The sequence below is a fragment of the Uloborus diversus genome, chromosome 4, assembly GCF_026930045.1.
Source record: "Uloborus diversus isolate 005 chromosome 4, Udiv.v.3.1, whole genome shotgun sequence".
Lineage (NCBI taxonomy): Eukaryota > Metazoa > Arthropoda > Arachnida > Araneae > Uloboridae > Uloborus > Uloborus diversus.
The window spans coordinates 486,967-513,193 of NC_072734.1; positions in this window are offsets into that span (position 1 = coordinate 486,967).

Here is a 26,227-nt window from a genome sequence, read left to right on the forward strand (position 1 = left end):
TAAAGTTCAAGCTCTTGTGACGTCATTTGGCATAGGAAGTGACGTCATCCCCTCTTCCGCTAGGGGGAGAAGCGAAGGTCCCGCATTCGACTTCGAAGACGAAATGTAATAACGCTTTCTCCTCGCATTTAACTCCTCGCGTTTCTGGAACATTAAACCTCTCATCCTCTCGAAAATATTCGAATATCTCATTGGTGTTACTTGAGGAAGATTATTTAGATTGAGCTTTAACGAATCCGGCCTCCATAGTGTGTTCAAAAGGATTATTGAATTTCTAAACAATAAAAATATCAGCGCGCTCAAAATGTTCCTAGCGAAAACAATGGATCTTCGGCGGAAGGCTGCCCATTCGCGCCCTGTGACGTAGGCTCGTGACGTTTCAGAAGCGCGCACTTTTGCGCGTGGATTTTTAAAAATTCATTAAAAAAACAACCACGGTGTTTTAAAATTCGGAGATAGTGATTTTTTTAGTTTTTAGGGTCGATTAACAATATCCAATAGCCAAAATATGAACATTTAATAGGTTGCAACTTCCCTATTGAACAGAAGGAACGCCAAAGAATAATTTGTTCTGACATCCTAGAAAACATTGAAAGAGATCCCACCTTTCTACAAAATGTTATTACTTGTGATGAATCGTGGTTTTTTACTTACGATCCCGAAACCAAACGCCAGTCGATGCATTGGAAATCTCCTGATTCTCCACGACAAAAAAAAGCACGAATGTCAAAATCGAAATTCAAGGCAATGATGATTGTTTTTTTTTATGTCAAAGGGATTGTACACATTAATTGGGTACCAGAGGGACAAACAGTGAATCAGCATTACTACATTAGCGTCCTGACTACCCTACGTGAGCGAGTACGGAGAAAACGGAACGATTTGTGGGAAAAAAAGACATGGATCCTGCACCAAGACAATGCCCCAGCTAACAATGCGTTGTCAGTGAAGACGTTTTTAGCCAATCACAGCATTCCCATCTTAGACCATCCACCCTACTCTCCTGATTTGGACCCTGTGATTTTTTTCTTTTCCCTAAAGTCAAGTCAGCTTTGAAAGGAACTAGATTTGAGAGTGTTGAAGCAGTAAAAGAAAAAGCGACGGAAGTAATGTATGGACTTACCGAAAATGATCTGCAGCATTGCTATGAACAGTGGAAAATTCGTATGGAGCGGTGTATAGACCGAGGAGCAGAGTACATTGAAGGAGATAACATCAAATTGTAAATAATGGAAAATAAAATTTTTTTATAGCATCACTTCGGTTTTTTTCTAGCCACACCTCGTACGTACATACAGACGTCACGAGGAAACTCGTTGCAATTAACTCGGAGATCGTCAAAACGGATATTTCGGGTATCTGTACGTTCCTAGGCATATATCCATGTGTGATCGAGCTGGGAAAAAAAAACTAACATTGATTCGGGGGTAAGCAAAATAGAAATTAAGACCGATTTTTGAGTGAAAATTTTTTCGCGAATGCAATGCTTCTTTTTTTTTTTTTTTTTTTTGTAAAAGGAAGTAAAAATAGTCTATAGAGGAAGTGTACTTCATTATAATTTTTATATATTTATTTATTTTTAATTCTTAATCATTGAGAAGTTTGAATTTCTCCCGAAGAAGTTAATGTGTTAAAGATTTCTCATTGCTCAAACAGTTTCCTTAAAATAATCCAGCCAAAAAAAAAAAAAAGAGGAAAATCTTTTTTTTACACATATTCTATGTCAGAATCTATTTCCGATAAGGTTACAAAAAGTAAACTCGCCTGTTCGATAAGGATTCCTGTAGGTTTTATATTTCTCTTGCAGTCAGACAGAATTTATCTTCCAGCAGTACTCAGGTTCTCAATTTTATTGATTTATTTTTCAAAAAGTATGTTTAATAGAACTATGCTCACCATTAAAACTCATCATTACTTTACTTTGAAAAAGGATGAAAACCTTAAAAAACCCATTAGCATTCTGTCTAATTCTTCAAACGATCTCACGCCAATTTAATGATAATAGTGCCTTGGAGTAAGCAAATAAACACTGTAAATATTTTTATCCCAAGTATGTTTCGAATTGAAGCAAATAAAAAAAAAAAAAAAAAGACGTTTTATGAAGATAATTTCTCCCAATAATGGAGAATAATAATGTGATTCAATGATATTTAATGTGATTCAATGGTTAACTCTCTAAATATCGCCAATAGTGGCCAAAATAAAACCAGATTATAAATAATATTTTTAAAAAATCCACCAACTCTGTCGTCAAGTTGGCGAACAAAATTGCCGATCAAACGCTTGGTGATTTATCGCCAAGTGTTTGCCAAATTATAACACCACTTGAGTTTGCATTGAAATTAACCCCCAAAAAGGTGTAAAAGACCCCCTTTGGAACATCCGAATACAACCAAAAGGGAAGGTGCACAACTAGACCCCACTAGGAGTCTACGTACTAAATTTCAACTTTCTAGGACATACCGTTTTTGAGTTATGCGAGATACATACGCACATAAATACGTACGTACGGACGTCACGAGATAACTCGTTGTAATTAATTCAGGAATCATCAAAATGGATACTTCAGGTATCTATACGTTCTTAGTCTTATATCCACGTGTAATCGGGTTCGAAAAAAAAACTTGATATTCATTCGGGGGTGAGCAAAATGGAAATTCAGGCCGATTTTTGGGGGAAAATTTTTTTGCGAATACAATACATCCTTTACTTCGTAAAAGGATTAAAAATAACTTAAACTATTGCCAAAACCAGTTCACAAATTTGAACAGACGATAGAGCAACTGAATTTAAGCAGACGATAATTTAAAAAATACGGCACTTGAATTATTTCATTTAGTTTTGATTTTGCTCTTTTTCTTTTAAATTTCGCTTTTAGTAATAGACGATACTTTTTACACAGTCGTCTACTAAATTGTTTTCGGTAAGAAATCTAAAAGAAAAATAGTTCAAATCGGAAAATGAGACGTTCTGCTCAAAATCTTTTCAACTAAAAATACTTGATTCGAATCGAACTGTTCTTGAAAAAAATTATAAGGGAAAACAGATCAACAAACACTTTCCCTTCTCATATTCCAACTTTAAAATTTTTATTTTTTTATAATCATCGAATTAATTAATTTAATTTTTACGCTTTATTTTCACTATGCAGTTAACATATGCTTTTATGCATCCGCCTTCTTAATTTTTGGAGAAAGTAGCTATGAAAAGAGGGGAAAATATTAGTAAAATCGTAAAGAATAATAAAATCTGACGGTCATCAATATTTTGAGCTTAAATTAGTAATTTTAAATGAAATACAACTATAACAAAATACGTCTTACACTTCATAAATTGCCCTCAAGTCAGAAATCTAAATTTTAAAGAAGTGAGAAAGACTGTTGTATGTTTTATTTCGTAATGAAACTAATTTTGATTGATTATTTTTTGTTCGTATTTCTTTTATACTTAAAACCGTACTTTTAGTTACTTTTACTTTTACTTTGTTTCTACATCATTCCCAATATATGACACATTAGGACTCTACTTTTATATATTTTATTATTTTTAATTTGTTCCTAATGTCAATAAATAGAATGTGTAGTGTTATATGTTGTATGTTGATTTTAAAAATAAAATTTGCCTTACTTTTCTCTTTTAAACGATTCTTCAAGTTGAAAAATATGCATAAAAATATCATCGGGGACTTAAAAAAAAAAAGTCTTTACCTTCGTAATAGAAAAATTAATGATCCTAGGTAATCAAGGAAAAAATTAACTTTCAGAAGCAGCTGTTATTACAATATGCCTGGCTGAATATCCTCTCGGCATACTTTGTTTTCTTCGCTAGGCTGCATTTACGTTATTAAATTAATCATTAATTTCATCTTCTTTTATGAATTGCTTGAGTTTAGAAGTTAGTCTTCTTTCAGACTACCGTGGATTAAAATCCTTCAAACTCATTTGTAAGATACATATTCTGAAATTTCATTTCAATTTTAATTTTTAAATTTCTCTTGATAGGATCCAAAATCTCATCAAAAAAAATTCTTCCTTTCACAGGGCGGCACAAAATTCTTTGCTTGACTAGTGGATAGTTGATTCTACAATTTTGCTGCATTAATGAACAAAAATAACAACTAGAAGATGAGGGATTGCGAACACGTTTTTAGCTATCATAGTGAAGCTTTAAAAACTATTCAGCTACAGTGCGTATGCAACACACTATGGCATAATTTTATAGTAAAAGTACTTTTGAAAAAATGTATCATGTCACTTGTTGTCAAACGGTCAATACTTGCTTCATTTTACTATTTTGAATTTAAAAATATTGTTAATCTTTATCTATGTTATTATTGTTAACTGTTTAAATATTGTCAAAGAAATTCGTAAATTTAATTATTGAATGTTTATAAAGCATATTTTGGATAATAAATATGCTTTATAAACATTTACAACATAAATTGGATAATTCATAAGCATATTTTGGATAAAGATTTAGAATCTGCAAAAGTAATCATCTAATTATAAAAGCAAGCAGATTATTATAGTATCTCGACTCACTAAAAACAGACTCACCCCATTCTTACACTAGACGTTAAATCCCGGTTATCACAAATTTGCCATTTCAACTGCGCTTGCGCGGACTTTGCTTTTTAGGCTTTCTGTTTTAAGATTTCGTGTTGCTTGCTTATATTTTGGCTGAATTAGAGTCCCAACTAATTAATGAATGCGATTTGAATATTTTCACAGCGATTTCCTGGTATATTATATAAAACTACAGATATGAATAACTGATAATCTTTATAATGTAATGAGAAAAATGACACTTCAATATTTATTGGTTTGGAAATATTTATTCAACATAAACGTAAAACACGTTGTGTACTTAAAAAATAATTGGAGTATGAGTACAGATATCCGTCATTTGCGGATATTTTACGTTAGGCCTAAGCAGCTTAGTATTATACATTTTTATTAAGGTTGAAGGTTCGGCTTTGTATTAGAAGTGATGCCGCAACTCTATTTCGCACTTCTGAGGTTAAATTTTGGCTCTGAAAAAGGCCGTTGTTTGATAGAAAAATCAGACTCCGAAACCATTTATAATTAAGACGCAAAATTCAATCTTTACCGAGGCCTAAAAACTAAATCAGAGAAAGCTTTGTTATTTCCAATTTTTATCTGCTGTCATCACATATTTATTAACAAATTTAAAATGTTTGTAATTAATTTTAGCAAGATTTTTGAAATCAGCAATGTGCGCGCAAGCGCAGTTTAAATAACAAATTTGTGATAACCGGGATTTAACGTCGAGTCATCCTTACCCTCAATATTTTGGGCAATTCACAAATGGCAAATTTGTGATAACCGGGATTTAACGTCGAGTCATCCTTACCCTCAATATTTTGGGCAATTCACAAATGGCAAATTTGTGATAACCGGGATTTAACGTCGAGTCATCCTTACCCTCAATATGTTGGGCAATTCACAAATGGCAAATTTGTGATAACCCTCAATATTTTGGGCAATTCACAAATGGCAAATTTGTGATAACCGGGATTTAACGTCGAGTCATCCTCACCCGCAATATTTTGGGCAATTCACAAATGGCAAATTTGTGATAACCGGGATTTAACGTCGAGTCATCCTTACCCTCAATATTTTGGGCAATTCACAAATGGCAAATTTGTGATAACCGGGATTTAACGTCGAGTCATCCTTACCCTCAATATTTTACCAGCTTCAACTTTACCACCTAAACTTTGCTCACAATTTGTTGAGTCAAATTTAAAATCTACAAAAATTAATCATCTAATTACAGAAGTAAGCAGATTATTATATTCTCGCTACTTACTAAAAACCGACCAATCAAGCCAGTGAGTACAAACACTTCCTTTAGGAAACGCGGGAAAAAGACTTAGCAGAAAGTTTAAATATGCTTCAATTTGCTGAATAGTCAAAAACAAAATATCACCAGTGAGTTAAATTTAATGTGTCTAAACCAAGTCGTTAGAATTTAAAAATTTAGAAATCATGTCCGAAAAAATATATATTTTTAATTTGAAATAAAACATCTGAAGTGGTGGTAAAAAGCCGAACACTTCTCATTGAGAATTCATGTATTTAACTGATTGTACTTCAAAAGTAAACGAAAAAAAAAATAATTTGAATTTAAACCTCTTGATTTCAAATTATGTTTTTCGCAATCACGAGTGTGTGTGTGTGTAGGTGTGTGTGTTTATGTGTGTGGGGGGATGTGTATTTGTGTGTAGGGGGTGTGTGCAGGCAGGGGCGGCAAATAGGGGGGTCAAGAGGGGGCGGTCGCACCCCCAAATTCTTTGAGCAGAATGATAGAAAATAGGTGAATTTAATTTAGGTAAGTCGGTAATCAATGTTCATTAAAAAAACGCACTAATTCTCATTAACTATTTGATGAAACTTGACACATTCCCAGACTAGAAAAAGTGTTTTTCGTTATTTGGATGATGACTTAGAAATTCATGAAGTATTTTTCGGCCTTTTTAGAACATAGAAAACTGATAGAGAACCATGGTTAATTTTGAATAAAAAAGACATTTCCTCATATAGGCTAAATACTCTTATTTCATACTTGTGTGCCCAGTGTATCGGTGGTATGTCCAGTATGAGAGGCTTGTGCAAAGTGGTGTGTCTTCATGGTTTTCCCAAGAAAATTCCTTAATATTTTACATTGACTTTTATGTTCATTTTTTAAGTGTATATTTATTTAATGGAGTATTCATCGCTTTCTTCTGCTAGAAACACGTTTCAGCTGCTCATGCATTATATGCTTTCATAGAAACATCTTAAAAATGCATGCGGTTATTGAATTTAAAAAAACAAATCTTCATTTACCTTTTATGGGGCTCTATAATTATGCAATCTCGGAGTGACACAAGATGCTCTTCAAGAGTTAAAATCATAAAAGAATTTCTCCGTAACTTCAAAGCAGTGATTTGACGACTGGAAGAATTATTGCAAAACGATTTCTTCAATGGTGGAAAAGCTCACGCCCTTTAGCATATATGACTTCGTTTGAATTTTTATTCAATTTGTTTGTATTGAGGAAAGTTTTTAAAAAAGTTCACCCTATCAAATCATCTTCAATCCGCTACCCTTAATTTTCTGACTATTCAAACCACAGTTCAATCAAAAAAAAAAAGTGACAAAAATCCACATGATAATGTGAAGTCAAATATTGATTTTTTAATATTTGTTTGAAGTAATAGATTCAGTTTAGGATGAAATTAACACAAGATTTGATGAAAATTATTTTTCTGTATGGTTGGCTCTATATTATCTGGATTGGATTTTGAAAACGAAAAATAAATTGTTTCAATTATGAGTAAAATTTTTAGCATGAGGCAAAAAAAAAAAAAAAATTACAAGCAATAAACTGACAGACCGGTTATCACATCCAGAGACTGCAGTTTCGACCTTGTTATGAACTCAGTCTAGAATCGTGAATAACAGAGCTGGAGGCAGATGACATCTCATTGAAGCTGAGAGCGCCCACGAGACTAGATTATTCAATGATGAAAAATTAAGCCCCTCACAATTTTTGAGTTGCTTGGGTGATTTTGAAGAGCAAGACATAAAAAGTGTTTTCATACATAACTTTATTAGTTCAATTATTTTTTAACTATTCCAATCAGCTCAGCTAGTAGAGAAAGTTTTTTTATGTCTCAGGAGGTTATAGAATTATTTTTGAAGCACAATGGGAAAAAAAAAACACTTTTTTATTTAATTGTACTGGCAAAACAGCACGACACTGGGCATTGATAGATTAGTAACACGATTCCCTGCTCTTCCGAATTCCAAAAATCATGCAATAAAACTTTTCTAAAAGGTATAAAAACTTTAAGATCGAGATGTATTATATGATAACTTATTAAAAAGTGAATCAAAATTTTAATTGTTTTTAACACTAATTTTTATTCATATTAAACCGATTTTATGACCACTTCCTCTTAGCTAATGAGTGTTTGGGACCGCACTGTTGTAATACATATTTAAGAAACTCGACCCCCCAAATGAAAGGCTGAAATGCCGCCCCTGTGTGCAGGCATGTGTGTTTGTGTCTGTGTGCATGTATGAGTGTGTGGGTAGTTGTGTGTATGAAAGTGTGTGTGGGAGGACATGTGTATGTGTGTGTAGGCATATGTGTTTGTGTCTGTGTGCAGGCATGAATGTGTGGGTGGTCGTGTGTATGAGTGTGTGTGTGTATGGTGTGCGTGTATGTGTAGGTGTGTGTGTATATGTTTGTGTGTGTGTATGCTTGTGTGAGTGTGTGTGTGTAGTTGTGTATGTAGCATATGGATTCAACCTGGAGATAACTTTCGCTCTTGGAGCATCATCGTGAGGAGCCGGTCGACGGTGATGCTGCAGAGGCTGCTGGAGGGAAAATAAAATCATAGGAACGCCAAAAACAGTCAAGTGAAAGCAATAAGCAATCGTGATTGCTCAACAACGCAAAAGTAGCACAAATTTTGCAGGAAAAGTATATGCACGTGTTTCGGGGTTTCAAAGAACCCCTCCCTTCCAATGCCGAAAAGTGAGCTTTTGGATGTAAAAACATCCAATAAAAGCGGATGTCTCTACATCCGAAGGTATCTTTCCAGCCAAAGCTCACACTTCTGCTTTGAAAAGGGGGCTATTTGAATTCCCGAAACACGTATATCAGTCTACTTGCAAAATGTGTGCCTTTTTACTCTGTTTTATTCCTTTTACAAACTAATGAACTGATCACTTTTATGAATAAAGTGGAAAAGTATTCCTCTCTCTAAAAGCTAGCAGACTCCCCAAGAACGAAAAAAAAAAAATGGCTACAGAATAAGAAGTGATATCATTCATCATGACGTTCTGCGCTTTCACCCGAAACAAATAAATCTGTTCCAGGAGCTCATTCATTCGCCTTAGCACCGCTGTCACTAGAGCGAGCTCTCATCTCGGGGAGGTTATATCATGATTTGGGAGTTCTTCAAGAGTCATTGTCTCTTGTGACGAGGGGACGGTACGAATTTCTTGTGTTTGAGAAAAAAATCAAACGTGGATCTAATTGAAATCGAAGGTGATGAGTCCGGTGGTTAGCAGTTGCGGATACAAGGGGAGGGTCATGGGGGTCAAGCCCGCTTCCCCCGTCCCCCACAAAATTGTCAACAACAGTATCAGTCCTATTGTGTTCAAATACTTTTTGCCTAAAATGTAAACGATTACAGTATATTTTCAACTCATTAATTATTTTAGAAGTAAATCTTTGAACTACTACTTTGTTTTATTGCTTATGAAATTAATTTGCAACTTTCATCCCAATTAGGTGCCTTATTCCCTGTCAATTTGGTGCTTTTTCTTGACCCCCCCCCCCCAAGCAGTTTCAGAAATTTTTCATACCCACAAAATCGATGGTTCGTTCATTAGGGGGAGGGGTCATTCGTCAGCAATGAATCCCCCTAAAATGGTTTTCCGTAGGGTTAGGGTCCCTGGTGGTTAGGGTCTAAATTTTTGAAATTTTCCCGTTATCGAGACACACGCGATTAAAATATAGCATGTAAAGGTACTTTTTAATGGGGTACGTCTTCGTAGTTAGCAATGAAATGTTTATGAGATTTTTCGGTATTCATTTATCATTATCTTCCGTGGCGTATTTTGTTTTCAAATTATAATACTGAATTCGGTGTCCATGTTTTCAGTACTCCCAGTTACGTTCTAATATTTAACAGGGGTATGAAAATTTGAAGATCCTGTCAGATAAATTGTGATTTCAACCAATGAAATTCGCCATTATATGCTATATTTCAATCATGCATAGCTCGGAAACGGGAAAGTAATACATAAAAAGTTATAATTTATTTTGCCATTTTAATTTGATTTTGCTAAATAATTTGTATTTATGTGTAACTGTATGCTTTATATAATTGTATTTAAACATTATTTTCCATTAATGCTTTTTCAATGGGTCTGCACACATTTTCCACATGCAGTACAACCCAAATGTGTGGGAATAAAAAACAGTCTACTCCTGTTCATTTTAAGTAGTGTAAATTCGAGGTCAAACGTCCTCACTTTGAGAGAGGTTTGACACTACAGGACTTTAGAAATTTTCAAAGTAACTCCCTCTGAGTCTTTGTGAATTCAATTTCGTATCTATCTCGTTTATTCACTCATCTCTACATTTTAATCTATTTGCCCTAAAACCATCACTAAGATTGAACACAAAGGGAAATATGAAAGGTTTGACTTGATTTTTACTAAAATATTTCTCTACCCTTTTAATGAAATAAAATTTGAAATTTGATATTGTTAATTAATTTGAAACACAAAGAAGCGATTTAAGTTTTTATTCATATAACAATAATGCTATTATCTATTAGCAATTTTTCAATAGTGCTCTCGTTTGATCAAACCGCCCCACTTACAAGTATCCCTACACAAGAGTGAATTACCGATTGGAATAAAACTTTGCACATCGGTAGAACACTCAAAAATATTGAACCCGTGTTTCTTTTTTATTGGCAACAAACACCGTTTTCGGGGTGAAATTTACCCCTAAATATTGGAAAACCGGGATATTAGAGGGTACAATATATTATTTTATTTTAATATTTATTTAACAAAAATTCTAATAATGATGGACATTTCGATAAAACTCAAGAAACTAAAGTTGCCATGTTTCAAGATTTTTCTCAAAGTATTTTTTATATCGATCCTTCCCAATATTATCTCGTTACGGTGAATGAGCCTAAAACTTAAAACTACCTTAAGAAAGTCATATTATATGTCAATAGAAAACTCTAAAAATTTAGCTTTACAATATTTTTTGAGTTTTCTTCCCACCATAATTAGGAGATAAGTCAGAGTCATTTGTAAGAACACACTTTTCATTTATTTCACACATTTTGATTTTTTTCTGGCTTATATTTCGAACAATTTTTAAAATACAAATCTAAAAATTGGCAGGATTACTTATCTTTTGTCAAATGTGTCCTTCATACGAAATTTTATTGAAATCGGAAATGATGAGGTCAAAAGGGTGAATTTTTTGACATGAAATTGCTTATCGGCAACTAGCCGCGCGACGGGATAAGATTGCGAGGAATGGTTAACTCCTATAAATAGTACGTGAAAAACACCACCAGCTCAGTCATTACATCCAAGGACTGCAGTTTCGTGCTTATTAGCACTTATCAGCCCGGAAATGGAAGTGCCTGAGCTAGACGTGGAAAATCTCTTTAAGAAGCCAAGAGTACCAAGCAAACTGGTAGCTAATATTGAATTAGCACTGACCAGACGAGTGACCGAAAAAATGGTTCGGTTCAACTCGAAGATTGAAGGCAAGGCACGGTATTTTCAGTAAGTTGCCGCCCTATAGCCAGCGCTGAGGCAGAAATACAGCGCCAGCTCAGTCATTCCATCCGAAGACTGCAGTTTCGCACTTATTAGCACTCATCAGCCCGGAATAGGAAATGCCTGAGCTGGAGGTGGAAAACCTACAAAGTAGTATTTTCAGAAAAATTCTGAAACACCTGGACTTTAGTTAGTTTAAGCTTTTTCAAATTCTCAATCATTATTTGAGTTTTGTAATTAAAATTTAAAATAAAAGACTATATTGTACCCTCTAACTAGAAATTATCCAATATACGGGGTAAATTTCACCCCGTTAATGTGTTTGTTGCCGATAAAAAAAAAAAAAAAAAAAAAAAAAAAAAAAAACGGGTTCAATATTTTTTTAGTGATCTATCGATATGCATTCCAAACGGTGATTTACACTTGGGTTGGGTTACTTGTTAAAAAGAGGTCTGACCCAACAAGAATTGAGAGAATCTTAAAGAATCTTCTTCTGAGCTGTGAATTTAATTTTGTATGTACATACATTCACCCATCGATACATCCCAACCAAACATTAGAGCATAAGATTTTTTTTTATCTTTTTTTTTTCGAAAAGCATCTCTAAAGACTAACGAAGTTCAGCAATATTACTCTATTAGTTTTCTTTCTCTCTTTTTTTTTCAGTAGGGAAACAAACAAGTAAGATAAACAGCTCCTCCGTGTAAACAACGCGTAAAAAATTCATTTCACAGAAGTTCAGTTTAACTGTACCGACCAAATGCTTCCTTTTGCAATACACAAAATTCAATTAATTAAAGCGAGCGGAGAGAAATATTCCAAAAGAGATAAAAACCGAAAAGTAAAATCCGAAAGCGGAGTAGAAGAAATACGAGGCCATTTTAATCAAGAATTCCACCCGCACCATCCTAAACGAATAAAGAGTCATATCTCATTAGAAAACATACGATGTTCGAAATGTTTCTCCACAAATTCAGCTTCCCCCGCGAAAACTACCGAAAAGCAAAAAAAGAAAAGGCGGGAAAATGATGCTTGCGTCGATGGATGAAAAATAATTCAAGGACAATTTCATTCTTTGCTATCGCGTTCATTATCTTCGATAATATTCTTGGATACTGCAATTTTGCATAAGATATATTTTTCTGAAATGCTCTAATTTGGAGGAGATAAGAGTTTTTCACGTGCGTAAATTCTGTTCTTCGGTAGGGGGCACACATAAATTGTTGAATTCTTGCAAAAAAAGAGATACTTAGTAAAATGAGTTATATTTTTGAGGCTGCTATACCCCAATCGCCAATTTTGAAGAAAAGTGAACAGGGTGTTTCTTCAAAAACTTTATTGTTTTTAATCAAAATTTCAAAATTTCATTACAAGTTGTGAATTAAATGAATTTTAAAATTTGAATTTCAATTTACGAGTTGTTCTAATTCAGAGGAGATAAGAGATTCACGTGAGTAAATTCTCTTCTTCAGTAGAGGTCAAACAAAATTTGTTGGAATTTTTACAAAGAAATGAAATGAGAGTTTAAGAAAGGAACTAAACATTTGGGGATGATTTATTCAAACTTTCTAAGAGCTAGCTAATGTCTGTATACTAAATTTTATTGACTTTCTTTTCAATGAGCCAATCAATGCTTTATTCAATTTTGCAGACAATACAATTCAAGAAGTTCAATTCTATTAAAAAAACATTTATATTTTTCATATTTAGTTTTGATTTGTTTGAATCATGAAATTTACATCATAAGTAGTGATTGGTTTAAATCGTGAAGTTTATATCACACAATGCGATGTATTTCAATCATAAAATATGTAAAACAAGTTAATTTGTTTGAATCATGAAATTTACATAGCAAGCTTTGATTTATTTGAATCATGAAATTTTCATCACAAGTTATGATTTGTTTGAATCATGAAATATGTAAAACAAGTTAATTTGTTTGAATCGAGAAATATGTAAAACAAGTTAATTTGTTTGAATCATGAAAGTTACATAGCAAGCTTTGATTTATTTGAATCATGAAATTTTCATCACAAGTTATGATTTGTTTGAATCATGAAATATGCAAAACAAGTTAATTTGTTTGAATCGAGAAATATGTAAAACAAGTTAATTTGTTTGAATCATGAAATTTACACAGCAAGTTTTGATTCATTTGAATCATGAAATTTTCATCACAAGTTATGATTTGTTTGAATCATGAAATTTACATCGTAAGTTGTTATTTGTTTCATTCATGAAATTTTCGTTGTAAGCTATGTCACGCAAAATATGTTGAATTTTTTTTAAAGGAGTAATATGTCTTTGCAAACCAAGTTACATGTTTAGATTCATCTATACCTTACGCAAACTTTATAAGTGCATTTATACTACGAAGTTTTATTGCTTTATTTCAGCGAACTCTTCTAAATTTTTAAATTATCGCACTGTGCTGACTGAGCAGATTAATATTATAAGGCAATGCAAAGTTTTAAAACGCCAATTTTTTGAGACCAAGGTGAAGCTGAAATTAAGCAAAATTTCATTTGCATTGACATTTTCTGATACGCTGCACCGTGGTTGTATTAAACTCAGCTTTTTTTATTATTTATTTTTACTTTTTATTAAATCTGAAGTTTATCCATTGGATTTTCAGAAAAGAAAGATATTAGTTTTATTTTATGGTATTTTATTTGATGCTATGCTTGATAAAAATCGATTATAAACGTAAGATCCCCTTTTTCTGAACATTCAAGTGAAAACATGTACAGGGTGGTTATAATTAAAGTTACCCTGTTTAGACCCCTATAGTGACCGTTCTACGAATCGGATTTCGATGAAACTTGGAATATAGATTATATAGACCATGTGGAGCAGGATTATGCAATAAAAAATAGTTCAAAAATCGACAATAGGGGGCGCTCTACACACGTAAAACATCCGGCAACAACAATGTTGTGTATGAACAGTCACTGCATACCGAATACATTACCATATGGTGTGGTTTCACTGGTGATTTCATCCTCGGTCCCTATTTCTTCGAGGAGACCCCACCCTAAGGTCCTAAAAGGTAATCCGTCACAGGTCCCTAATATTGAGCACTTCTTCAGCAGCAAGTCATTCCTGATTTGCTACAACGAGCGTGTTTGGACTCAACTGTCTTTATGCAAGATGGTGCACTGCTTCGTATGCATTTCGGTGATAACAGGACAATTTCTAGGCATTTTTCTACGGCTTGGCCCCCACGATCGCTGGACCTAAATCCGTGTGACTTCTGGTTGTGGGGCTTCCTGAAAGATCGGGTCTATGGTGAAAGCATACGGACGGTGCCTGAATTAAAGGACAGCATAAGGCGCCAGGTTCATGCTATTGATAGGGAAACCCTTAGTGCAACTGTACCTCACGCTATAACACGTTTTGAACACGTGATTGACGCAGATGTAATGCACTTTGAACAAATTCTGTAAATAAAACCGATTTTGTGACACAGTCTCCGTCTTATTTGATTCATGCGCCTTTTTTTAACCTGGCGGTAGATTTTTGAACTAATTTTTTTTATTGCATAATCCTACTCCCCATGGTCTATACAATCTATATTCCAAGTTTCATCGAAATCCGATGTGTAGGACGGTCACTAGAGGGGTCTAAACAGGTTAACTTTAATTATAACCACCCTGTATATGCTATTTGGTTGCAAGCTTATCTTTTTTTCTTCCTTCCAAAATGAGAAGCCGAATAGTAACCGAATAACTAAATTTGTAAATGAATGTTATATGCAGAAGTATCAAATAGTACAGAAAATCTTAATATGTTTTTCAATTCAAACGACTTTTTTTAATACACATGCAGTTGACTCAATTCGCCAACCAAATAAACAGTATAGGAAGCACTGCAGTTTTTGGCAAATGGCTGCTGAAGGAGATAAAACCTGCTAGCGTAGGATTTGACCTTTCCAATGAGACATATGCTTTTTCCGCTTCAAATTAAAATGTTTTACCAGTTAGGCTCATTTCTTACATCTCCGCATTGTGGCTTCTTCAAACTCTAGAATTGCAAATTTGTTAACTGTTCCGTTTTGATGAGAAAATAAAAACGATCTATGTGTTACATCTGTATCTTTACCTTACTACGCTTGATAACCATTTTGTTTTTAGTGATATTTAACGTATCTACACCTTAGAGCAGCGATTCTTAATTTGCTTGATTCTCGGAATCCTTTTGTATATCGACTTTTTTCGTGGAACTCCTCTTTTTCCTCAGTAGTATAGCTGTCATGCGACATTCTTGGAATGGTTTATTTTCAATTAAAGCGCTTTAAAAAACATTCGACAAAAAAGAAGTAATTTCAAAATAAACACAATTTTCCCTAACTTATTTCAAACAAAATTTTAAAGTTTCAATTTAAATTACATGAGTGGTAACTGTTGGTCGCTGGTTAGTGGACTGTATAACTTATTTTGAGAAATAGCTGAGGCTGACACAATTACAGTTTTGCTTGGTTTTATTGAAGAACAATTATATTGTATACATCATGCCGCCGCAGTCTTACAGTTTCTGTCGCTCGTCCCAGAGACCGTAATATAAAACTGGAATCCCAGAGGCGTTGCCACAGGAAAAGTATAAATATATAAATTTGCATATGCACAGTAAAATACTGTAACTATTTTTACTATGACAGATTACATCCTTTCTATTAGACTTTATTTATTAAAATTGTTTTCAGTCCCGAAACTCTTGAATTCTCAGGTCAGGTTCAGCACCGAAATCTGGGGTGATATTTAGTTTGTATTGACAGATAAGTTGAGAATATAAAATTTAGCTGTAAATTCTAAAAGTGCCATCAAAGAATTTCATGACAATTGAAAACATTCATCTTTTAAACTGCACCAGATTTTCACTGAATGGCATTAGTTTCAATTTTTGGTGCAAGGAAGGATCATTTGGCACTTCGTTGAAAACAAAAAGGTATTCTCGAGCTGACTTAATTTAAGGCCTTACATTGACAATAAATGACTTTTTTATCCACTATTGATATTTTCTACTCGACGTTAAATCCCGGCTATCACAAATTTGCCATTTCAACTGCGATTGCGCGCGGACTTAGCTTTTTGGGCTTTCTGTTTTAAGATTTCGCGTGACTTGTTTATATTTAGTCTGAGTGAGAGTCCCACCAAATTAATGCGATTAGAATATTTTCACAGCGATTTCGTGATACATTATATGAAACTATGGATATGAATAACTGATAATCTTAACAGAAAAATAACACTTCAATATTTATTAGTTTGGAAATATTTATTTAACAAATGTAAAACACGTTGTGTACTTCAAAAGTGATTGGAATATTAGTACAGAAATCCGTATTTTGCGAATAATTTACGTTAGGCGTAAACAATTTAGTATTATACATTTTTATTTAGGTTGAGGGTTCGGCTTTGTATTAGAAGTGATGCTGCAATTCTAGTACGCTCTCCTGAGGTTAAAAATTTGGCCCTGAAAAGGGGCAGACAAATCAGACACCGAATCCATTAATAATTAAGACGCAGAATTCAATCTTTACCGAGACCTAAAACCTAAATCAGAGAAAACTTTGTGATTTCTAATTTTTATCTGTTGCTATCTCATATTTATTACCAAACTTAAAATGTTTGTATTTAATTTTAGCAAGATTTTTGAAATCATCTAAGTCCGCGCGCAAGCGCAGATGAAATGGCAATTTTGTGATAACCGGGATTTATCGTCGAGTATATTTTCTGAGATGTTAATTCGGAAAATACTTTTTAACATTTTTCTCAAACCAATTTTTTTAAGTGACTAATTTGAAATGTTAAAAAAAATGAAAAGAAAAAATAGGAGTTTCGTGGAAACCTTGAGTGATCTCCGTGGAGCCCTGGGGTTCCGCGGAACACAATTTAAGAAACGCTGTCTTAGAGCATTAATAAGACATCTAAGTCCAGAAATAACCGTAAGATATCCTGCTGTTCTTCTGATGCGATGATGTAACACAAAAATTTGCATCAGAGAATGGTTCATTGCGCTAAAACACATTATCCTTGATATCAAAATTGATGTTTTCTTCTTCTTCCACCAAACTTCTTCGAAAACAGCACACCAAGCATTCACAGAGAAACTTGTTTAACGCTATTCTGCCGTGTGCAGGTAAACGGCAGTATCTGCATAAATAAGTTTTCGAGATATTTGAAGAAATGTGTGGTGAATTCAATACTAATAATAGAAAAATATTGGAATTAAATTTTTTTTTCGCTCCGTTTTTACAGCGGAAACCGAATAAGCGAACTTGTACAATAAAGATAACGTACAATAGATAACAAAAACGCAAAAACAAAAAATTGAAAAATGCGAAATTTGCAGTCGCTGCCCTTTACCTGCACACGGCGGTATTCTTGAAAAAATATTGCCTGCTATTTGACAGTTTGCACCTGATTAGTATTATTATTTTTAAAAAATCCTAAAGTATTTTAACTTTCTTGTAAATCAGAATAAAAATATATTTTTAAAAATGAAATGGAAGATGATTGTTTATAATCCATATTTGGGCCGTTGAAAGCAAAAGAGATGCAAGTCAGCCAAATAAGTTTTCGAGTAGTCAAAGCTACTTTTGTACAAAACCCTACTGCGGTTCCATTTTACGATGACTGTCTGGCGGCAAATGTTTGAACTTAAGTTTACAAAAGTTTCACATCAAGTAAAATGAGATGAAACATAATGTCTGACGATGTAAATACAAATTATCAAAAACTAGCTGCGATGCACATTCTGCTAAATTATTCGGCAGAGTTCAGCAATTTTCTCACATAAAATAATTTTATTTTGATTAAAAGTAAACATTTCAAATAAACAACACATTAAACATGTAACGTAAAAACGACACACGGCATATTAAAAAAAAAAAAAAAGTAGAATAAATTGTTGCACTACATTTAGAAGAATCCAGCACGTATAAAACTTTAAAAGTGTTGCCAAACTGTAATTCCGATAAAAACATTATTAAATTAAACTATGTAAGTGAAGCTGATTGTTTTAAGTTAATTTAAAGTCTCAAATTTAACATTCTTCCTCTAAAATAAAAGTTCTGGGAAGTGACGCATGTTTAACAATCTGGCTTAAATAAAAGAAAAAAAAATAGTGCAAAATTTCAAGTCAACGTGAAGAACACAGCAATTTTGTGACTCAAAACTTAAGTTTAGAACTCACAGATCTTTTTTTTTTTTTTAATTCCAAAAGTTTAGTCATAGTTATTAATAGGTGAAAATATTCCGGTTGGAGATGATGCTTGTTGGGAATTCCAAATAATATTATCAATAATTCACGTTTATTTTGATACATTTGGCATTAATTAAATCCCCATTTTCTTTTATCTTGCAAAGTCACAAATGCTATTTTTAAGATATGTAACGTATTTCCCGATCTTAGACACGTGCGTGCCTTACGTCATGAAATGATGAAGTTCCTTATCCATTTGATTGGCCGCCGTTCTAACATCGGGAAATGCGCATTTCACATGCAAATGACTCTGGCTGACTATATATGTTGCTTCTTTAGCTCAGTGGCTCTCTCTCTATTAAGGCGCCATATTTTAAATTCATAGTCAGCCAAGTCGGCTGCTTGCCGTCATGCTCTCGATTAGGCATTTTATAACTGTAAACTTTATCTGCGAACCTTAAGTTTAAATAACTGTAACTTCGATTGCATAAATGATTCTTCATTTGTCATAATGCAAATTTACAAATAATGGTTTTGCCTGTTTTACAAATCTATCTATGCTTCGAGAGAACTTACTTTGCAATATCATATTTCATATGTAAATAGCTCGCCCAAGGTAACACTGTATCATATCACCAAGGCGAAAATAAATTCATAATTTCAAATACAGGTATTGTTTTCTGAAAAGGACTCCAGTTACACTCTGCAACTAAAAATGCACTAATTAAATTAGTCATCGCTGCGATAACTTCATTGATAAAACCTCATCGCACATTAATACTTCAGTGACAATTCTGAAAAATTTAAAAATACTCTCACAATATCACAGGATTTTTCTTCAATGGATTCCCTCTCATATTGGTATCATGGGCAATGAGACAGCCGATATTCTAGCCAAAAAGGGCTCTTCTGGGCCTTTAATCCTCTTCTGGGAGCTGTATATCATCCGAGATATGTTCAAAGTTTAAGACGTCTTATAGGAATCTGTTTGGGGGGTCCGGGACACATTTTGAATTTTTTTTGTTATGTACTTTACAGTTTCAAATTTTTTTGCACCGATTCACCATTTATTTAATAAGCAAAATCATAACATAAATATGAAAAAAATTATTTAAATTTAATTAGTTTTTTTTAATGGGGTTGCTTTAAATTGCTATAACTCAAAATATTCTTGTTCAATTTTCAATTTTTTTTAAAAATAAACTACGCACAAATATCTAAGCTTTAATTTTTATTCGGCGATTTTAAAAATATTGATTCAATAAAAAATTAAAAATATTTGAAGAAAAATTTCGAAAAATTCGAAGATACTTTTTTTAAAAATAATCATAATTTTTGCAGTAAACTTTTTTTTTTTTCAAATTCGCCGAATAAAAATTAAAGTAAACTGTTCGAAAAAAATATGCTCCAAGTTTCATTACTTTATCTTTATCGGTTCCTGACTTATAAGAGTTTGAATGCAAGAAATCGGGAAAAATTGCATCATGGAGAAAAACGCGTTTAAAGTTTTAAAGTTAAGTACACATTAGTTAGGTGCATGCAACAAAAATAATTATATCTTTCGTTTTAATTAAGATAAAAACAAGATTCAAACGTCCTTTTAAGCAGAATAAAACGGAATAATTTTTCACATGATAAAAAAAAATTGCAAAATTTGACAATTTTTGTGTCCCCGTACCCCCTTAAAACGCCTCCACTTCACTCCTGTTATTCTGAAAAATCCCCAAGCAGCGCGCTTGCTCTTGGCGGTGATAGAACCATCCAGGTTAAGATCAGTAGACTCAAGAGTGGACATTCGATTCCGAGTCACAACTGACTACAACTGTATTTATGTCGAGGACTGCATACTAAGTGTCTTGCCTCAATTATTTTTTATACCGATAAATGGCAGCACCATCACCGAATCGAACAGTTAATGAGAATTTAGAACTAGACCAGGAGCTAATAGCTACCTGGTGCTAGCACCCCCAGAGGTATCGTTTCACTTGGAGGACATTGAGACCAGGAGCATATTTAACGTCACTCAGTCCCCTTAAATGACGACGGTGGGTCTTCGACCATCGAGGTTCGAACTCAGGACCCTCCGGCCTCGAATCCGACACTCTACCGATCGGGCTACCACGGCCCAAGAGTGGACATACTAAGAATAGTACAGTAAAATTAGGCCAAAAAAATGGCCAAACCCAAACATCCAAAAAAAAAGTGAAACCTGTTGCAAATTACTTCTTACCCTTCCAGCAAGAAGGGGTAAAAAGTCCCAGCACTTTGCGCGTCGGGTTTTGGGGCGAAGGAGGGGGGAAAAATAATCCTCTATTTAAATAAAAATAACTTCTATTACTTTAAGAAAAATCTCAAACCTCGCAGAAACCACTCTATAATAGGAAAATAATAAACTCTCACAGAAAAAAATTCTAATTAACAGGGGTGCACAGGCGGGGGGAATGAGGGGGGGGGGTCATGGACCAGCTTTGCGTCATTGGAATTTTTAAGGCAGTTTTTTCAAGGGGTATTTCTTTATTTTTTGAGGGCTTTTATTCTGGATGGATACTCCGTCACACTTAAGGGGTGCACCATCGCTTTTTTTGGGGGGGGGGACCCGGAATTTACATTCTAAAATCAACTATTGCAGTGAAATTCACGAAAAAATTTCCCTGATTTAAACTTTTCCGAAGTACAAAATGCCACACAATGATATAGTAATGTCAGAATGATAATTCTAAAAGATCTAAGCGAGCTCAGTAACCAAATTATTTGTGACTGGAGTTATTAAACTATTTAGAGCACTGGAAAAAAAAATTCCTGTGCTGCATAAAAAAGTCCAAATTGACCAAAGTTTCCCTACTTCTTCTTGGTTAACAAACTTCAACTATTCTACAATCTTTTGCCATCACCGTAAGGGGGGACAAACCGAAATTGCCAATAGTGAGATGGGCAATGCTGCAATTCTGCACCCTCTAAGTCGGTGGGGGTTCTCATTTTCAGACGCCGAGCTACCTCTCTTTTACGCAGCTGGTTATGTGAATTATGCTAAATATGCAGACATATACTTTCAACACTATCTCAAGCTTTTGAGTACATTATGCGATAAAAAAAATTTGATCACATCAAACATCAGCTATACAACGATCTAACTCAGTGACAAATTCAGGTGGTCTAGAACCTGTAGTGATTCAACGATAGAAAAAGTCTTGATGACAGCAATGAGCAATACAACAATAGAATGCTAAATATTTACACCTTTTTGTCTCCCAGTTTGGAAATCACAATCCGTTTCTAAAGTCCCCAGAAGTTTCTTCCCTCTTAAGTTGGTAGTGGTATTGCTCGCTGATGATAAGGTGAGTTGCGATGAGACCTTTAACGTTCAGGTAGTAACATCAAAGGATATTGAAAGGCAAACAATTTTGTGGCATTTCTTTGTAAAGGAGGTAAACAGTTATGTCTTAGGTTCTGTTAGGAGAGTAGTTACTATTGGTAAAGATGTGTAAGCCCAAACCATCTTTTACACCAAATGGTATGAACAGTAAAGATGGAATAACAAATTGTTAAAAACTTCTGGTACGAGTTATGCGCTGATCCTCCATCAGTATTCGATGAATCTGGTTTCAGAAGGAAAGAAATCTTGTAAAGTTAAAGTGCTATTATCTGAAGCAAAAGGTTCATCCACCATCAGAGAACGAACAGCTGGTGTCATATATGAGGCAGTGAGAAGCAAAGGGATGTAAGTGGACACTTTCAAGTTTTGAATAAAACGCGTTTAAAGATAAGATCCTAGGTAGGTTTTCATTGATTTTCTTTTCTAAATTATGCTGTATAGAAGTAACTACCAGGTCTACTAGTACCATCTCTTGCCTCAAGATAGAGGAGAGGTTCACCAACCATTTGTACTGGTTATCTCCAAATTTTTAATTTTTCCACTTGCATCCCTTTGCTTCTCACTGCCTCATATGTAATAGATGGAAGATACCTGCTTGATCATATTTTTGGTAATGATCTGTAAACTTCAAGGAAATATGCCAGCAGTGCAGTGTATAGGTAATTTGTAAGTATGGGAAAGCTAGTGTCATTTTTGATGGGTGCGAAGAAAGCACCACAGAAATATAATCTGCGTCCTATTACAACTGTCAAGCCTTTTGCTCTAAAAGATTTTCTGCGTCTCAAATCTTGTGCTTGCTCTGAGGAGTTCATTGGATATAGTGAATGTGTGAGAAGTCTGAAAGTGGACTGAAGTGCTCAATTATATGCACAAACTGTGTTAGACATAGCTGCAACAATAACGAGTTTGCTGAGGATCTAGATTCCAAAAAACATCTTAATAACGAAACCTTTTTGTTAGAAAATTAGGAGAAATCATTTGAAAGCAATAAAACAGTTCAGCGTAATTTTTCTGGCCATTTAATCAAATGTGCACCATTAGAGGGGGTGGGGGGAAGGGTAATATTTTAGTATATAATTTCGTTTTGGGAGGTGAGCTACTGTTCTTATGGGATGGACAGTCCTGATTTAATGCATTTTTGATTTGCATGAAATAATACTTCTACTTGAAATGAAAGGGAAAGGGGGGGTGAGGATTTATTTTATTTGGTGGAGGGGGGTGCTGTAGCTTTGAGAGGAGGTGCATCCTCGATCTTGGAAAATGGACACATTCGATTTCTAACTTTAACTTAGCATAAAATAATGTTTCCATATGAAATGTATGGAGAGGGGTTCGGGGGTACTGCTTCGTTTTACGGGGATAGTGGGCTCTGTAACATCGGTGGGTTACGTCATCCCTCTTCGAGGTCAAACACCTTTAATTTCATGCTTTTAAATTTAGTAAAACATAATATTCTCACTTTAAATTTACTCTAAAAATTCTGGAAAAATACCCAAAACAGCAATTTTTAGATGCCCCCCCATTCCAAAACCCGACGCACAATGGGTTGGGACTTTTTACCTGTTCTTATTGGGAGGGTAATAAACAATTTTCACCAGGTTTAGCTCTTTTTTTTTTTTTTTTTTTTTGGATGTTTGGGTCCGAGCCCTATTTTTACTGTACAAGAACCTTATTTTTACTAGCGGAGAGAAAAGCTTTCACGCTTCAGCTGAGGCCTCTCCTTCCCACCTTCTTGCTTGTTTGGGACTGACATATAAAGATCTAACGGCTAATCCGCTATTAATGTACGACTTTTTAATCTTTACTAATAATGAAGCTGAAAGTCTCTCTGTAGGATGTGTGTAAGATTTCTGGATGTCAGGATCTCTGTGACGCGCAATAGCGTCTAGACCGTTCGGTCGATTTTCATGAAATTTGGCACAAAGTTAGTTTGTAGCATGGGGATGTGCACCTCGAAGCGAGTTTTCGAAAATTCGATGTAGTTCTTTTTCTATTCCAATTTTAAAATCAAAATTCTCATAAGATGGACGAGAAAAAAACGAAATTATCATTGCGTGAAACCGTAACTAAGCCAATTGACGAGAAAATTCACCATACATTATATGTATACAGGCGAACCAAAAGACCTTTTAATTTTCTATTACGGGCAAAGCCATGCGGGTACCACTAGTTACTAATAATAAAGCAGAAAGTCTCTCTGTCTGTCAGGATCTCTGTGACGCGCATAGCGCCTAGACCGTTCGGCCGATTTTCATGAAATTTGGCACAAAGTTAGTTTGTAGCATGGGGATGTGCACCTCGAAGCGATTTTTCGAAAATTCGATGTGGTACTTTTTCTATTCCAGTTTTAGGAACAAAATTATCATAAGATGGACGAGTAAATTACGAAATTATCATAACGTGGAACCGTAACATGGGCACAAGCCAATTGGCGAGATACGAAATTATCATAACGTGGAACCGTAACATGGGTACAAGCCAATTGGCGAGAAAATGCACCATACATTATTTGTAAATTTTCAGGCGAACCAAAAGAAAAAAAATCTTTTAATTTTTCTATTACGGGCAAAGCCGTGCGAGTACCACTAGTGATACATAAACTCTTGGACCTGGTCTAGCTTCGAATAGATCATAGGGAATAAGCCGAAACAACAAATATTCCGTTGCGCGGAAATCCCCGTATTAGAATTTCTGAGCATTGTAGGATCTCCTCTGCCAAATTTGGCAAAGATTTGACGCAAATTATGGATTTATATGGGGAGCATATACACACACCCACACATACATACATACATTTTTATATACATAAATTCATTTATATTAAAATAAACATTTTAGTTATCTTTTATTTCTGGAAATACAACATGCCTTGGACTAAAATACATGCAAACCATAAATGTTTTGAAAGGACAATTGTGCTGTTCTTTGCTGTACGACGGAATTTGCTTGAAAAGAAATGCTCCCTTTGAAAGCAAAAACAAGCTATTAGTTACACTCGATGGAACTAATTGAAAAATCTGTAATCAATCGAAACATTCCCTTTCATAAGAAAAATAACTCTCGTAAGTTTCTTTATTTCAAGATATTGATGAAGAACCCTGTATGATTTATTACCGATTCAATTCATAAAAACAGCCAACTGCTATCATTTGTTTGTTTTCTCTTTAGTTACTTTTTTTTTTCAAAGTATTGTTCTGCCCTTCAAACATTTAAAAACCATTTACGACGTGTGATCATTAATAAAATGTATTTCCTTTTTCGAAGCATATACGATTAAATTTTGTTCTTTAATGACGAAATTCGTTTCTTCCATCTTAATAGTATTACATTTTTATGCTGCAGTTTGTAGGCAAAACTGAAAGATTTAAAAAGAAAAACATTTTGAAGAAATGTGTAAATACAGCCAAATAAACATGAATGCAGCAGTAATATTGTATTCACACGTTTTTAACCTTCCAGCGGGCAGTCATAACTCACCAGGGAACTCCCCGAAAAGTATAGTAATGAAAGAAGTTCAAATACGTAACAATCAAAAGAGCATACTGAGACGGTTTTTTTTTTGGAAGGGGGGGGGCAAAAATTACTTGCTCTTGTGTCCCCGTCATCGGTACATAAAATCTTGATGTCTTCCAAAGTTTTTAAAAAAGCTTCAAATGTAAAGACTTTGGTAGAAATTCAAAGAACCGCAAGACTTCACCGTCTGCAAGTAGAAGTACATTCAACTGCAAAGCGTGCAAAAGACGTCTCCGATTTGTCACCGTAACTCGCAAAATGCGACGACTTTTCTTAAAATGTCGGTTGGAAGAAAAGGCCACAATATGAAATTTTTAACTTTCTTTTTTTTTTTCCCCCTCTTAAGGCCTTCAAAGGACGTTATCTTTGTTGGAGAATAATGACAGATTTTTTGTTCGAATATTACCCACTGTAGAGCACTGCAAACTTACTTTTCTTAATGCAAATTTCCTGAAAAGTTCAACTTCAAACGCTACTCCTGTACAATATATATATTTATATATATTAAGATATATATTAGGGTGGTCCTTATTTATATGGGCAATTTTTTTTTTCGGAATTCAAGTGACTTCTCCTAGTTTTGTGTCACTATAATAAAAAGTATTCTGTACAAAATTCGAATTCGATCGCTAAATAATAACACGTGCCCCTAGGCCGTTGAACACTTAACACTTTTGATAATTTTCCCACAAATCTTCGAGTTTTTAACTGATATATACACACACCTGGTATCAAAAACACTTCGATGTGCGTCGCAGATTCTTACACCGACAATTTCATTTTTGTGAGAGGAAAAATA